This window comes from Chiloscyllium plagiosum, chromosome 19 (assembly GCF_004010195.1).
Source record: "Chiloscyllium plagiosum isolate BGI_BamShark_2017 chromosome 19, ASM401019v2, whole genome shotgun sequence".
Taxonomy (NCBI): Eukaryota; Metazoa; Chordata; class Chondrichthyes; order Orectolobiformes; family Hemiscylliidae; genus Chiloscyllium; species Chiloscyllium plagiosum.
The window spans coordinates 28,586,070-28,593,397 of NC_057728.1; the positions used below are offsets into that span (position 1 = coordinate 28,586,070).

The 7,328-nt window shown below is 37.9% G+C and overlaps 1 protein-coding gene across 6 annotated transcripts in view; it reads right to left on the minus strand.

Moving 5' to 3' along the window:
• Positions 1 to 7,328, minus strand: part of LOC122559633 (muscarinic acetylcholine receptor M2-like) — an 81,416-nt gene that overhangs the window by 45,698 nt on the left and 28,390 nt on the right. The window lies entirely within an intron of this gene.

Sequence of the window (7,328 nt, forward strand, 5' to 3'; positions counted from 1 at the left end):
ATAAAAGAGACCTAAGGGGCAACTTTTTCATGCAGAGGTAGTACGTGTATGGAATGAGCTGCCAGAGGATGTGGTGGAGGCTGGTACAATTGCAACATTTAAGAGGCATTTGGATGGGTATATGAATAGAAAGGGTTTGGAGGGATATGGGCCGGGTGCTGGCAGGTGGGACTAGATTGGGTTGGGATATCTGGTCGGAATGGACGGGTTGGACCAAAAGGTCTGTTTCCATGCTGTACATCTCTATGACTCTATGACTCTATGACTTCATGTTAATAAACTCATATGGAGATGAATACCTGACACACCACATCCATCGACTCAGAGATTGGTTTAAGACTATCTCTAATAGACTGACATGCACAACATGTGATGTTGTTTCTTCACTTGCAGTCCTTTCTACTTTATTTTTCTGATCACTGAATGACTCAGTTGTTGAAGTCATTCTTTCTCCTTGACAGAGGCACGAGGCTCCCCTGAAGGCTCAGGAGTAATGAATCTGTTTTTGTAAAATGAAGTCACACAAATCAGGACAGCCAACAATCCATAATTTATACTGAATTAGCTCATCTCAGTTGTGACACTGAACAGACAATGAGAATATTAAAATGTCATGGATAAAAAACTACTTAGCTCCAACTCATTCAGCATAGAAACTAATCAATTTTCAGTGTTCTCAATGTACCTGAAAAATGATCAGTATTTAAGTAACGATATTTTTATTTTTTTTAAATTGACAGCTCACTAATGTAGGAACCAGATTGATTGGCACCTCATCCACCACTCACTCCATCACTGATGTAGAGTGGCAGCATTTTGTACAAGATGTACTCTAGCAGCTCATCTAGTCTCCTTCAAAGTCCACAATCTATAGAACCTAAATGGGCAAAGGCAGTAGATGCATAGAAACACCATCACCTGTGAGTTTCCCTCCACATCACACACTCTACAGACTTAGAACAATATCGCCATTCCCTCACTGTTGCTTGGTTACAATCTTGAAACTCACTTCCAAACGGCACTGTAGCTGACCCCACACCTCAAGAATTTCAGTGTCACCTTTAAAACTTTGAACGAATCATCCTTTAACCATTTACATTCATGCTAGAAACTGAGTGAGCGTACTGTCTCCTCCTGATATAACATACAGAGTCCAGGTAAATATTGGTAAATCTACATCCAAACAGTCCACAAACAGTGAAGATTGGGGACAATATTTCATTCTCATTAACAGTCAGCACTGGAGCCCCCCCAGGGATATGTACTCAGCCCCCTACTGTACTCTCTGTATACCCATGTCTGCGTTGCCAAATACCAGACTAATGCTACTTATAAGTTCACTGATGACACCACCATAGTCAGTCGAATCTCAGATGGCAATGAAACAGACTACAGGCGGGAGGTAGAAGACCTGGAAAAATGGTGCACTCAGAACAGCCTAGATTTCAATACCGACAAAGCCAAAAGACTCATTAATGGCTTTCAGTGGGATGATACTCACGCCCCCCCCTACACATCAACAGCAGTAGTGGAACGAGTGGAGAGTGTCAAACTCTTGGGAGTGGTCATCCATAACAAGCTTTCTTGGACTCTTCATGTGGACACACTGGTTACAAAGGCCCAACAACGTCTTTTCTCCCTCAGACAACTGAGGAAATTTAGCATGACAGCGAATACCCATGCCAATCTTTATAGGTGCGCCATCGAGAGCATTCTGTCTGGATGTATCACTACCTGGTATGGCAACTGTACCATTCAAGATCGGAGATGGTTACAGGGAGTGGTGAACTTGGCCCAAAAAATCATAAAGGCCAACCTTCCATCTATAGAGGCCATCTACCAGGCCCGCTATCAAGGAAAGGCTGCCAGCATTCTCAAAGATCCATCCCACCCTGACAATGCTTTTCTACAACATCTACCATCGGGGAGAAGGTACAGAAGCCTGAACACATGCACCAGTCGGTTTCAACACAGTTTCTACCCTACTGTTGTTAGAATACTGAATGGAATCATAAGCTCTTAACATTCGCCAGTACCTGTATTTTTGTTTTTGTCACTGTTTATCTATTATTTACTGATCTATCCTACTTAACTATGTGATCTGCCTGTGTTTCTCACGAGACAAAACTTTTCACTGTGCCTTGGTACACGTGATAATAAATGCAATTCAATTCAATTCAATTCGGAATGGCTAATATTGCATGGCATTTCCAGCGATGCCCCATCCAATAAACAAATTTTTAAAAAAGGAGTAAGTAATTATTGCCTCTTGAGACAGTTTCAGCATGACCTAACTCTATATACCTGTCTTTGCCCCAAAATCCTGAATATCCTTGATGAAATTTTGTTATCCAATCTCAGAATTAAAATATACAATTAATAACCATTTGTGGAAGAGATTTCCACATTTTTGTCACTCTGTGTGTTGAAGTGTTTGCTAATTCCAATCCTGAAAGATCTAGCATTAACTTTTATACAATGTTTCCTAATCCTACACTTTACAAACATCAGAAAGTAGTTTCTCTCTATCCATTCTCTCTATCCATCCTGTAGGTTCCATGATACTTTTAAAACTTTGAACAAATCATCCTTTAACCATTTATATTCATGCTAGAAACCTAGTGAACGTACTGCCTCCTCCTGATCTAACATACAGAGTCCAGGTAAATGTTGGTAAATCTACATCCAATGATGTATTTTATTTTTCCTAAGGCTTGGTACCCAGAACAGCTCACATTAATTCATGTCAGCTGCAGCATGATTTTTAACTTCATATTTCTAGTCCTATTAATATAATGGTCCACATTCCATAAGCATTTTTAATTATTTTATTTACCTCTTCCCAAGTCTCTTTGGATTTCCACTGTTTGCAGCTTTTCACCATTTAGAAACTTTTGATCCCTTTTAGCTTTTATGCTTATATTGAGATACATTGCCACAGTCTTGCCCATTCACTAGATTACTCTGCAATTTAATGTTTCCATTTACACAGCTTGCAGTGCCACCAATCTATGTGTCATCAGTGAATTTATGTGGTTTCCTATTCAATTATCTAACGATCATTAAAAAAAATGATGAATAGTGGAAGCCCAACACAGATCATAATGCACCATTAGTAAAATTCTACTTATTAAAGTGTCTGCAAAATACCTACTACCAACTATATCTTCTCTCTGTGCTCTATCACTCAAGCAATTTCTGAACCAAGTGAATAATTTGTCTTTAATTTCATGCGCTACAACTTTAACCAACAGTATTTCAAGGAGTCTTTATCAAATATCTTCTGTTTTCCATCATCTCTTCTTTACTTATGGACTGGTAATGTAGTTCCACTGCAAAAGCACCATGACTCTGGTTTTTTGAATGCTATACATTAAACTAACATGGAAAGTCAGTCAGTTTATGTGTACAAATTCTCACAATCCTTCATGAAGAAAAGCAATTCACTAAAATTCTCATTCCTCAATACCAACTGGAAACAGAGCCTTCATTATGATAGGCAAGTAATTACAGCAGTCCACGCTACAAAACTAGTCGTAGAGATATACAGCATGGAAATAGACCCTTCGATCCAACTAGTCCATGTCAACCAGATATCCTAAATTAATCTAATCCCACATGCCAACATGTGGCCTATATCCCTTTAAACCCTTCCTATGCATAAACCTGACCAAATGCTTTTTAGAAGTTGTAATTGAATGTACCTCCACCACTTCTCCCACCAGCTCATTCCACATACACACACCACCCTCTATGTGATAACATTGCCCCTTAGGTTCCTTTTAAATCTTTCTGCTCTCACCTTAAATCTATGCCTTCTATAGTTTTGGACTCCTTTACCCTGAGAAAAGACCTTGATTATTCACCCTATCCATGCCTCTCATGATTTTATAAACTTCTATTAGATCACCCCTCAGTCTCCAATGCTCCAGGGAAAATAACCCCAGGTTATTCAGCCTTTCCCAATAGCTCAAAACCTCCCATCATAGCAACATCCTTGTAAATATTTTCTGAACCCTTTCAAGTTTCACAAAATCTTTCCTAAAGCAGGGAGACCAGAATTGTATGCAATATTCCAAAAGAGGCCTAACCAATGTCCTGTACAGCCACAGCATGACCTCCCATTGATCACTTGAATTAAGCTCCTAAGTATTTCCATTTGCTTTAGTACCACTTCATGACAGCAAGTTCAGATTAGTGAGATAGGGGTAACATAAAGAATACACATAAAGACTGAGCAGAAGATTACTTCATAAATATAGTGTGAGAGTTTTATAGTTCATTTATATCTGTGATACAATGTCAGGCAATAAGGGTTGTAGTCTCTATTGGGCTGGAAGCAATTTTATTTAATCAGTTAATCATATCAAATGTTCATTTGTGTACAATTGCAAATGCCAGCCTATTGGTTATACTGCATCTGTCTGGATGATTAATGCCATTTCCAGCACTGACAAATGAAACTGGGAGTTCAGGTTGTCCTCTTTGCTTAGGTGATTTTATGTACAATACTGTGAACAAAATATTTATTAAAATCAAATAATTAAATTTAATTGATTGACTCACAATGTTAAAGAAAGAAGTTATGTCTGAAAAATGGAATAGCAAAAAGGAGAGAAAATGTTCTATTTGCATTAGATTGGAAGGGAAATGCTTATATGAACCCAACATAATGACCTAGATGGACCATCAGAGAAACATTTCCTTTTTCTCAGCTATTAAAAAACCAAAGTAACATTTTCTTTAAAATATGAAGTAGCAGATGTTATTGCGTTCTTGAATCAGTCTTCTTATTCCACTGAAATATTTATTATGATTCTTTTATTCATGAAAATACCATTACTTGCTTAAAATTAATGGTGGCAAAAGGTTGACAGAAATGACAATCTATTGTGAACTCCCAGCTCATAGTATATAATAGATTTGTGGTATAATCTAAACAGTGAATGCTGGTTTATAACAATGTGGTTACTTTATCAATATTCACTTCACGCACACAAGAAGTCCTGTGCCAAGCATTCTGATGAAGTGAGAATTGAATCTATAGGTTATGTCAGGACTGAAATGATCTTCATTCTAAATATAAACACGAGGATTCCATTGCTGCTAGAAGATCAGATGCTAACAAAGTGGATTAGTATCCATATGGGTCGGATTTGTGTCTATAATGACTCTTTACAGAACCTCTTAATATTAAAAGATGCTGTACTTTGATGCAAGCACCTGCAAATGTAATATTTTGAACAAAAGGTATTCATCACTGTTGTAACCTACTAAAACAAATTAGTCAGAATACTCATAGCTAGTTTAGCATGAAGTTAAACATAATAGTTACATTACAGTTCTCAGTAATATAGCAAATAAAAAAGTAATTTGCAGCAGAAAGTAAGATAAATAATAAGTTATTTAAAAAAATTAACATTAGACAAAGAAATAATTTCAGCCTCTATCTCTGCTTTCCTGACTCAGTAACTGCATTATGATTGAATGGTACCAACAAGCTTTGATATCTCACCTAAATAATCATTCTTATGACTGTAAGCTTTTGGAAGAATTTGATGTTGAACCAAAACATTGACTAATCCTCACATATGTACCTTCTAACAGAAGTGACTGGAAAATAAACAGGTATAGAAATTTGACATATGTTTCCTCATATAGTTGAAAAGCTTGGGAGTGATTATAGTTTTTCTTCCACTGCCTGTACTAGAATAAGTTCATGCAATATAGATTATAGATATACCTAATTCTAATTTAATCTATATTCAATCAGAATTCATTCCTGTAAACTGGTAAGCATGCATAGAATAACTGAATAAAGGAATTATCTCCTAGATGGTTTTTAATCTATCATCAAAAGTGAAATGTTTGAATTTCCATGCATCTGAATTATTGACTGATGCATATAATGGTATTTTCAGTATTATGGTATACAAAGGGGAACCAGTGGTTGTAGTCTATTTGGATTTTGGAAAAATATTCAGTAGTGTTACTGTACAAGTCAACAGTTCATGGTGTTGGAGCAATATCTTTCAATCAAGGATTGGCTAACTAACAGATAACCAATAGAGGGTATAGAGTCATAGAGATGTACAGCATGGGAACAGACCCTTTGGTTCAAAATGTCCATGCTGACCAGATATCCCAACCTAATCTAGTTCCACTTGCCAGCACCCAGTCCATAATTCTCCAAAACCTTCCTATTCATATACCCATCCAAATGCCTTTTAAATGTTGCAAAGTACCAGCCTCCATCACTTCGTCTGGCAGCTCAATCACATACACTCCCCCCTCTGCGTGAAAAAGTTGCCCCTTAGGTCTCTTTTATAACTTTCCCCTCTCACCCTAAACTTATGCCCTCCAATTCAGGACTCTCCCATCCCAGGGAAAAGATCTTGTCTAGTTACCCTATCCATGCCCCTCATGATTTTATTAACCTCTATAAGGTCTCCCCTCAGCCTCCGATGCTCCAGGGAAAACAGCCCCAACCTGTTCAACCTCTCCCTATAGCTCAAATCCTCCAACTCTGGCAACATCCTTGTACATCTTTTCTGAACCTTTCAGACCAGAATTGCATTCAAAATTCCAAAGGTGGCCTAACTAACATCCTGTACAGCCTCAACATGACCTCCCAACACCTAAACAAATACTCTGATCAATAAAGGAAAGCATACCAAATGCCTTCACTACCCTATCGACCTGCGACTCTACTTTTAAGGAGCTATGAACCTGCACTCCAAGGTCTCTTTTTATCAGCAACACTCCCTAGGACCTTACCACTAAGTATATAAGCCCTGCTAAGACTTGGTTTCCCAAAATGCAACACCACACATTTATGTAAACTGAACTCCATCCGTCACTCCTCAGCCAACTGGCCCATCTGATCAAGATCCCGTTGTAATCTGTGGTAACTTTCTTCGCTGTCCACTACACCTCCAATTTCAGTGCCATCTGCAAACTTACTAACTACACCTCTTATGCTCACATCTAAATCATTTATGTTAATGATGAAAAGTAGTGGACCCAGCATAGTTGGAAGAAGTGCAAAAGCCAATACAAAAACAGTGAATAAGCTCACTGGACTTGAAATCCTAACTCTATTTATCTCTCTGCGGACTCTGCCAGACCTGTTGAGTTTCCCAGTACTTTGTTTTTGTTTCAAATCTTCAGCATCTGCAGTTCCTTTTTTAATTTTGATTTGGCTCACCTTCAGGTTGTGAAAATAATGAAGTATCACTTTGTCGGTGTGTCAGTTAGTAACAAACAATATTAATGACTTGGATGAAGGGACTGATGCATTATAACCAGATTTACTGATGGTATGAAGA